At 35.1% G+C, this 10,438-nt stretch overlaps 1 long non-coding RNA gene across 1 annotated transcript; it reads right to left on the reverse strand.

Moving 5' to 3' along the window:
- Positions 1–630: 630 nt before the first annotated feature.
- On the reverse strand, positions 631–1,661 carry LOC120196773. The gene is made up of 3 exons (XR_005523212.1): positions 1,558–1,661; positions 1,069–1,127; positions 631–692 (listed from the first exon to the last, which is right to left on the reverse strand). It is a non-coding gene; the product is annotated as an uncharacterized LOC120196773 (long non-coding RNA).
- Between the last annotated feature and the right edge of the window lie 8,777 nt (positions 1,662–10,438).

The raw sequence follows: 10,438 nt of genomic DNA on the forward strand, positions 1-10,438 counted from the left end.
AACTTCACGAATGTGTCAATTAATGTTAGCACACTTCTTACAAAGGCAAAGAATCATATTATTCTGGCTTGCATTTACAAAAAAAAATTTAGAAAAGTTTCTACTCCATTTCGATGATCTTCACTTACCTTTGACAAATCCATTCAACTCTTATCCATTTCGTATTTCTAAAATATTCATTTCAAATGTTAATTGCTAATAGTATAGAGAAAGTAAGCAACTAAACATAATCATTACATTTAATTTCACAATTTAAATTATAAATTATTATACAAATAAATAAATTATGATAAACCCTTAAATTATTAATTCCAGTTGAGAAAATAATATAACATAGCAACAACTAAAAGAAACATTTCGAGTACATCATAGCAGCAGCAGATGGTTTAAATTTTAACAATTATTAATCTTGGATAGAAGTTCAAACCAGTCCAAGCAGTCAAAATGTTTAAACTCAAACATGCATTCAAAATATGGTATATGTGTATCATACGTTTGTTACAGAGAACCAAACATTGCATTTTAAACTCAAATTTTCATTACAGAAAATAATAAGAAATTGAGAACATAAGATGATAACTCAAATGCTACCCATTTTTATTTCAATACAAAGAAGATATTTAGAAAGTACCTGGAGACGACGATAGAGAAGAAATCAAAATTGGGGCTGAATGTTTTCCCTTCAATAACACCTAGAGTGCAAATCAACACAAAGAAATTCAAATTCACTCGCTCACAAACAGAAAGACGACTAGATAAAACGTAGAACAACAATTTACCCCAAAATATGTTTGCTTTCTGTAAAAACCACAGTTAAACAAGAGTTCTGTAGACACCCGTTTTTGACCGGTCTTAAAAAATATTCTTATTGTTATTATTATTATTATTAACAAATATTTACACTGTTTTGCAGGCCTAAACTCAAGCCCGAATCAACTAGCCAAATGAGGCCTAAATCACCAATACAACCCAGCAGCCCAAGACCCAGTTGGAGTCCAGAATCCAACCCGACCCGTGAGACCCGACTCAAGTCTAGACCCGAGATCCAATCAACCCGACCCAGCTCACCTAAGCCTAAACAATTGGATGACAAAGTGCTCTGCCGCCGTTCCACTTATACATGTTTTCTGCCATTCACAAGGAATAAAGTCATGAGATATTATATTCAAAGCAGCATTACACAACAAGTGTATAATTTATTTATTATGTTAGATATGTAAGATGGCTATAAATAGCCGAATCAAAATGTAATCAAGGGAGAGGATTTTCGCTGGATGTTTGAAGAGAAGTACAAGCAATATTCTCAAGGTTATTTGGCTTTTTTTTATTCGAATATATTTTCCTTTTCATGCATTTATTTGCTATTTAAGTTCAATATTTATTTTGTTTTTGTTTTTATTTTAACAGCAAAAATATGATTTTTATTTTTCCTTTAAAAGAAAAAAACTCAAAATACTCATGTATATCGTATATAAATAACTACCATGCTTTATAATATCCAACGATCTCTGTTAAAACAAATAATAAAAAAATATAAATGGATAGAACGAATCCTACCTGTGTCGAGGGAGCGTCGCCGGAGTTGGGGTATCGTTGTCATCGGTTTTAGAGTCGAAGCGATGAATATGGATTTGTTGGTGAGCAGTCTGTCGTGGGGAGAGTTTGAGTGTTGAAAAAAAGGGGAGAATGTTAGTTCCCATCGCATAATGAAGATATAAAGTGGGAAAGGGAATGGGTTCACGTGTTCTAGAATTAGGGGAGTGAAAAAGTGCTTTTATTTTAATTTTGGGTTAATAGCACATAAGGTCATTTAATTTCTTGCCATCTTCTATATTGGTCTCTTAAAGTTTTGGTCTATTCATGTTTAAGCCACTTCACCATCGCCGTATTTTAGAAATCAGTCACCAAATCCTTGCATTTAATCATGTTTAAGTCCCTAAAATATTACCTTGTTTTTATATTCTAGTCACCAAAGTTTTATGTTTTTATTTTAATTTATTTTAGGCACTTTATTTTCGTTATTTTCAATTCGATCACCAATATGTTATATTTTGTGATGATTTATGTCTGTAACTTTCATTTCCTTTATTTTAGTCACTATTAACTTTTAATTGAGTCACTGTTGTTTTAATTTTTGCATTTAGATTTTTGTTTATTTTTATTTAGTAACAATCTTATGTTTTTCTTGCATTTTTAGTTAACATAATTAGATTTTAGGTTCTTGTATTTATTTTAAATTAATTGTTGAGGCTCTTATTTGTTCATTTATATTTATTAGATCTATTAATACTATTTTAATCCTTTAATTTTCTATTTGTGCTATTTTTGTACTTTACTTCTTTTTCTTTTGCTATTTAATCCCTTAAGTTTCTGTTTTTATTTTGCAGCTCGTTCCTAAAATTAATTTGATCCATAGATTTTAATTATTTCCAATTTAATTTATAATTTGAATTTTCCTTTATTCCTTTTAGTTACTATTTTTTATTTCGATTTTAATACTAACTCTTTGTGTTTGTTTGTTTTATTTTCTTACTTTATTTATGATCTTTTTAGGATAATTTTAATCAATCAAAGGTAAGTAATTTGAATCGAATTTCTAAATTTTAATTTTAATTTCAATTTTCGCAATTAAGACAACCGACAAATTAAATGGTACCGAAAGGGTAGTTCAAGGGTGTTAATCCTTCCTTGACTGTAACCGACTCCCGAATCTGACATTTTTCTGGTAAAACGCAGATCAGGTAAGATGGTATCCGATCAACCAAATTTTTTACGAAAAATAAATGATCGGTGGCGACTCCAATATTTTATTCCAAGTCAAAGCCAAATTCCAGGCCCACCCGAAAGGCGGTTGCGACAGCTTGGCGACTCCGCTGGGGAGAGGTAAGTGAGTCAAGCCATAATTAATTTTCGGTTGTCTTTTTAAGTGAAAATAAAAATTTAAGTTTTAATTTATTTATTCGATTATAATTATTTATCTTTGATTAGTTTTTAAATAAATAGTTGTACTGACGTTTTTTCAATGATTTCATATCTTTAACTTTTTTCATCTAAGGTTCTATACCGAGCTCTGAACCCTTTTAAGTGGAGGTGAAAGCGACGCCTTCGTGGGAATTTATTCTTCGTATGGGCCTAGCAAGTAACCTTCGGGATTCATATACCTTATGCTTTCGTGTGAATTTATTCTCCATATGGGCATAAGAGAAGGTATCCTCTCGAGTTTAACTTAGTCCACACAAGCTTGTAATGGTCCTAGGACTAAAGGTCTGGCAAGCCCAAGGGGGCACCAGCAAGGAGAACTCGGGTACCATTTTTTAGAACCTAAACCGGGAGACTATAGAAAATTAGAGCCTACCCCAAAACCTCATTCCAAGCCCTAAACTACTTTCTTTCCTGCTTTACTTTCTGTTCAAAGCATGCGAACTAGATACCATGCGGTTAGGATTAATTTCTTGTAAATACATCTTTATGGGTATAAAGCATGTTTGGGTAGGATTACTATCTAATAAAAGCATGCTCGGGTAGATATCATGACTGGGTAGGTGTTATATTCATATTTGAATAACATTTTTATTTGTACCAATTATCTTACATGTACTAACTAATTTCACTTTTTTTTTTGCGTACACTAACTTATCTCTTTTTTTTTGCGTCACTTTTTTATATTTCTTTGCATTGCATTTGCATTGTCATAACATAATGCAAGAGGTGTTGATCCACAAAAACGTGTTTGTTAAATATGAATAATTTGCATTAATGGACAAAGGGGTTGTAATACAAGAGATGAAAATATAGAGAACAGTCTACAATGCGACTATGTGTCACATTCAATCCAGAAGACGTGATGCCCACAATCGAAGAGTATACTACATCGTGGCATTATGTGGGAATCAGAATGAACCGGGTCTACATCAAGCACAACGAAAGTCAACCTTTGAAGAACTGACTGGAAGAGGTTGTAGAAGCAAGATGAAGGCTACTGACTTGGAGAGTCCTTTCAAAGACAACAAAAAGGATGGCAAAACGACAGGTTAGACTGGAGGCCATTGTTGACGAATTCAAGAAACAAACAGATAAACTTTGATAAAAGGCTTAAATGGTGTTTCCGTTAGAGAACATGAAGGATGAAAGCCAGAGATGCAGTCATTCGATATTTCTGGTAACAAGTACAAAAAGTAGCTCAACACTTGCACAGTTCAGCCAGAGAAGCCATAGTTGTTCGATAGGGTATTCAACCAGTGACAGACAAAGGCAGAGGACTAGTCAACCTGTTACAAGCCATTCGGGGTCTAGAGGATTTATTTAGAATATACCTTTGATATTGTTGTATCTTAAAAGATAAAACACTTTTGTCCCCAATAAGAATTATTTATAATAACAAACACATTTTCGGATCAATGCCTCTAATATTTCATGCATCATTGTATCTTACATAGTATTCATTTAAGCATTTTTATATATTAATCATATCTTGTATGAAACCTTGAATAGTTGCTTCTAATGGTAATTATATTCACGCAGTACTGAAAATGGATGCAAAATTTGAACAACTGAAGAAAGAATTGGAAGAGAGTTTGCAAAAGTTGCAAGCAGAGTGGGAAGTTAAAATGGAGCAGGCGCAAAAGGCCACCATAGATTGTATCTTCGAAAACCAAGATGATCTGATTAATCAAATTGTAGCAAAGCTTAATGGACATAACCAAGAAATAGGCAAAGAAAAAATTTCCTTGACCCTATAAGCCTCTGAAGGTATGAAAGCACAGGTTAATCCATAAAGACTCATTTCGCCCCACAAGCTTCCAAGTCACCAAGTAGACTTCTATACCAATAAAACTCAAGTCACAGTGTCAAATCCTAGTGATAATTATACTGATCAAAACATGTCAAATTCTGATGAGATGAAAAGATCCATGAAGGAGATTTCAGCACGTGTCAATGGAATCAAAAAACTCCAAGAGCAACTTGTCAAGATTCAGTGAGAAATAAATGATCAAGCAAAGAAGTTTCAGGACGAGTAAAGGGAGCAGATGTCTAAATTGATGCACATGATTCATGGAGAGAAGCCACCAGAGGATCATGCTATAGAGGCTTTCAATGAGACTTTGAATGTTGTTTGTGAAACCAATATGGTGACAACAAATAATCTAGAACATGCTGAGGAATAAGGTAATCCAAGTCAATTCCAACCATCGGCTGTGATTCTAGAAAATGTGACAGAAATCAAGCTAGGAAAAGCCACAATTGAGAGTGAAACTTTTAGCACGAAAATTGAGTCTAACTCAAAGAAGAAAAGCATAGAAGAAGTTCAAATGCCAGTCAAGAAGGCTAAAAAGAACAAGAAGAAAAAGAGGAAAATATCTCTTATTCAGATTCCAGGGTCATATTAAGAATTGTTACCATTTCTCTTTGAAAGTGACATTCTAACACCTATTCCTCCAAAGTCTAATCCTTATTGGCGTCCAAATAGGCAAGGTGTTAAAAATTCATGCAATTATCATCTTGGAGATTTTAGTCACTCTACAGAAAGTTGTGTGGCTATGAGATTAAAGGTTCAAAACCTCATCGCAAAAGGATTGTTATGCTTTGAAGATGGAAAACCTAAACTTCCCAGATACTTAAAACTTATCAATGAGGGGAAATATGCAAACCAATGTTTCCCACAAGACGTTTATCCAAAGTTGAACTTTCAAAAAGAATATCTCAATGATCCTTCACTAAGTCTTCAGGGTGATCATAATATTGGCAAAGGAAAAATGAAGTCTCCACTCAGTTTTTCTCCATCTTCATACAAAAAATATATTCCAAGTTGCTCAAGGCCCAACTGATTACTCCACGTTTGGCTAAGCCGCAGTTACCACCTTATCCGAGTTGGTATAATGAGAAAGTTTCTTGTGAATATCATGCCGGAGCTCGAGGACACTCTATCAGGAATTGTGGTCACTTCAAACGACAAGTCAAAGATTTTTTGAGTCATGGAGTTATAGAGGTGGATGTCAATAATCAGTCGATTTTAGTTAAACAATTGGGATTCAGACCCCATAATGGAGTTAATGAGGTCAAACAAATGAAGTGCATATAAAACAATACCTGAAAAAAGGAAATATCAAAATCCAAGAGAGTAAAATATGTGGGGAGAATTTAAGGGATTCAACTCTCGAAAATTATTCGATGCTAAAAAAGGAGAATGAAACGGGGAATACTGAGAAGAAAATTAAAAGAGAAGTAATTCGAGATTGGACTCAAAAGATGTCTTGGAAAAACACGGCCCTCAAGGTTTTTCAGGTTCCCATTTCTGACCTATTATCCCCTTTAAACAAGAGTCGATATCTCACCCCCAAGGTCTTTGATAATGAAGACTAGCCCTTCTACTTATGGCAATGACCCGAATAGTGCTTGCGATTTTCATCTGGGGGCATTAGGTCATCCTACTGACAAATACATACCATTAATGGAGGAGATAGAAAAGCTCATTGACAAGAGAGTCCTGACACGAGAAACGATTGAGAAATGGGGTTCAAATGGGGGTAAGGACCCTAATCCAATTAGACACCCAACATCCAATGTGTAATGGGGGCATTCTGATCAAGAGTCAACTAGGGCATCCATCAGGATTTCTGGTTGCATTCTCATTTTGTTTGAACTTGTTTTTTCTTCCGTACTTTTTATGTGTGAATGTTTGTAAGTCATTTGACGTTCAAACATTTTTAATAAAATGCATCCTTCTGAGGAGATGAACAATGAGCAAATTCTAATCTTGAAATTCTTTGAATATCAACTGAATTAAAAACTTATTCAATGTTTGAAGTTGTAAATCTTTGACAAATTACTAGATTGAATCCTTACAAAACAAGGATCCATTGATCCTAATTTAAAAGATACACCAGACTACATACTCTTCTCTTGCAGGGACCGAGCTAGTTTTCTCTTCTCATGAAGAGTCCATCAAGGGTTTGGCATTCATGTATGTGGTAGGTCAGTTGCTTGGGAATTGAACTCTAACGATGAAATTTTTTGACCTTCGACAAACACCTAGACTATAACAGGTTCTCCTCAGCAAGCTTAGGAAATAAAATCCGGTTATCCAACAAAAAAAATATAATATATATACAATAAAGCTGAGCTATTCCTCTAAGGCAATTGGTTATAGAGGAAACTCGAAAGCCTTGGCTTTATGAATAGATTATATTTAAACCATGGCATTGATCGGGTACTTGGCAATTCGGTGTATGCTCCACTATGATTGTACAGTCAAAGACTTTGTGACGACATGAATCCTTCAGCTAGCCTAATAAAGGTGATTATAATATATATACAATAAATCTTGAGTTGTCCCTCTAGAGCAATTGGTTAAACACCCCGGCTTTATGGATAAGATTCAGCTAGCCAGACAATGGCAAAATAAATCAAATTTACTAAATAAGGAGTTTCGGTGAATATGGATTAAGGGAGTTGAGGACTCACACGATATTCCTGCACTACCTTGATTATTTGAGTCTACAAAGCTTGAACAAATGAAAGATTTCAGAGAACTGAAACAGAAGAGTTCTGAAAAGGTTTAGTCATTGATTATGCTAGTTGTGTCATTTTGTTCACCTCCGATTAAAATGCCAAATAAAGAAAGAGGGGCAAGTCGTGACCGAATTGAGGAAACAAACCTTAGGATTTAGGTAGCCCACCTCTATACCAACTTTTTGATCTTTCTATTTGTCAAAGATTTGTAGTTGTTAAAGATTAAAAGAGCATTTGATTCTTTTGATAACCAATGAACTCCTGTTTTATGACTTGCTTCAATTGTGAAACCTAGAAGAAGATAATAATTTTCAAAATTCCTTTTGATGTGTTTCAAAATTTTGAAAATTCAAAGGAAGAAAAGCATTTTCTCTGGAGGCATACCTTGAAAATCAATGAATATCTCTCCGAGGCTTAAGACTGAAGTTGGGGCAAGAGAAGCCAAATTTTTGGGGAATACATTTAATGGGGCAAGTAGAACAATTTATCTCAGGTTGAGGTTTGCAAGAGTACACCCTGGTGGAAATGAAGACAAATTAAGTAAGGGATAGAATGAAGAATGCTCACGCAGCTATTTCTCTCATAAATCTGTACATCGGATTCAAACGTATTCTAAGAAATTCTAGATTTAAGAATCAAGAGTCATCAAAACTGACAATCAGAGGCTGAGATTTCTCTCCAAATCCTACAAGAACATACATTTTAGGCATACATAAGAGCATAACATCGCATATGTGCCTTATTTTGTAGATTCAGAGTCAATTTCAACTTCACAACGAATGATATTGAACTCAAAACGAAAAAATTTGCTCAAGAGTTTATTTCAACTTCACGACGAATGATATCTAACTCGAAGCCAAACTTCACGACGAAGGGGCCATCCACGATTTCAACTCCACGACGAAGGATATCGTGCCCACACAACCACATTTTCAACTTCAAGACGAAGGGAATCGTGTCCACCCGCAACATATAATACTTGGATTTCAACTTCACGACGAAGAGGTCATCCACGATTTCAATTCCACGACGGAGGATATCGTACCCACGGATTCATGATTTATACTCCACATCGGAGGATATCGTGCCCATACATCCACGATTTCAACTTCACGATGAAGGATTTCGTGCCCATCAACAACATTCATTTTTAAATTGGATTTCAACTTCATAACAAATGATATCCAATTTGAGGCTCGACTTCACGATGAAGGGGCCATCCACGATTTCAAATTTTATCTCCCTTGAGACAGTTTCCCTTGAAATGAATTTTGTCTCTTTTGAGACAGCTTCTCTTGAAGCATCATCTGTGCGTCATTTTCTCTTGAAACCATTATCCCTAAGATGGCATACCGTCCTCATCAAGTAGGAACTGTGTCATCACCCGATCTGATCTCCTCATCACGTAGGAGCCGTGACAACATCAGATAACCAGCCATCCTCATCACGTAGGAACCGTGTTATCACCCTTAGATGACTTGTCGTCCTCATCACGTAAGAACCATGTCATCATCCGGACCTGATCTCCTCATCACGTAGGAGCCGTGTCAACCATTAGACGATCTGAACTCTTCATCACGTATAAGCAGTGTCATTCTCAAACACTATCAACTCTCAAAACAAAAAAGGACCGTATAAAAATTGATTGTCTTTTTCGTCTTTGCCCTATTCTTGTTAACACCAGAATGTGCAAAGAGGGGCAGTTGTAGACACTCGTTTTTTACCTGTCTTAAAAAAATATTATTATTGTTATTAATATTATTATTAAAAAATATTTACTCTGTTTTCTAGGCCTAAACTCAAGCCCTAATCAATTAGCCAAATGAGGCCTAAATCACCAATACAACCCAGCAGCCCAAGACCCAGTTGGAGTCTAGAATCCAACCCGACCCGTGAGACCCGACTCAAGTCTAGACCCGAGATCCAATCAACCCGACCCAGTTCACCTAACCCTAAACAATTAGATGTGACAACTATCATTTCGGTGTCAAAATAAATTCCTTTTTCTCAATTAATAAATAAGGAAATACGTAGTATAGAGAAATAAGGGTCGAATCCTCAGGGACTTAGAAAATCACAAATTTATGTTTGAATGGTTTTTAACCAGGCGAAAAATAGTAAAATGGGGGGGTTTGCAATATTAGATTTAAATAGTAAAAATGAGTATATAAATTAAAGCAATTAAAGTAAAAATAGGATGATAAAGATTGTGAATAAATATGGTAAAAATCGCCTCAAGCTTCGCTTTGATTCAATTTCCTTATGATCATCGAATAAGATTTTCTCTTCGAGATTCACGTCGGTTACTTGTCTACAAGGACTCCCCGTGAACTCTATCTTGTATACCGAACACCCAAGGCAATCTTTGATTCCGGCTTCAATAATTGATTCTAATGACATCAATTGTTGTAGATCAATTACCGTTTAAGTTCGTAGTGTCCGACTCGGATTGTTGCTTCTATAACCGTCAATTCCGATCTCAATTCCCTCTTGGCAAAACTATCTCGCCAAGTGTGTTCCCAGGAAGTCGAATGCTTCTATAAGCCGAATTTCCTCCACACTTTCAATCGCAACAACCTCTTGACCAAAGTCATCTTTGATTTTGAAAACTGTTTTGATTTTGAGAAATAAGCGCAGAGATTGAGAGAGATATTCCGAAGATATTAAGGGACCATTTCAATTCTCCCGTTGGAATTGAATCATCGCGACAGCTCTTGGCTTTTGAAAAGTTTAGCTAAGCATGACAAAAGTCATACTTAGCATTTTGAAAACAAAGCTTGAAAATAAAAGAAAAAAAAGGGAAAAACATGAAAAGTAAAAAGAGAAAATTTTAATAAAACTAGAGAGAAACGAAGAATGTAATTTGAGTGATGAGTTTAGGCTTACCCCAAGTGGGTATTTATAGCCTCTCAAAGCCTAAAGGATAAGC

Source organism: Hibiscus syriacus, unplaced genomic scaffold (assembly GCF_006381635.1).
Source record: "Hibiscus syriacus cultivar Baekdansim isolate YM2019G1 unplaced genomic scaffold, ASM638163v2 tig00117034_pilon, whole genome shotgun sequence".
Lineage (NCBI taxonomy): Eukaryota > Viridiplantae > Streptophyta > Magnoliopsida > Malvales > Malvaceae > Hibiscus > Hibiscus syriacus.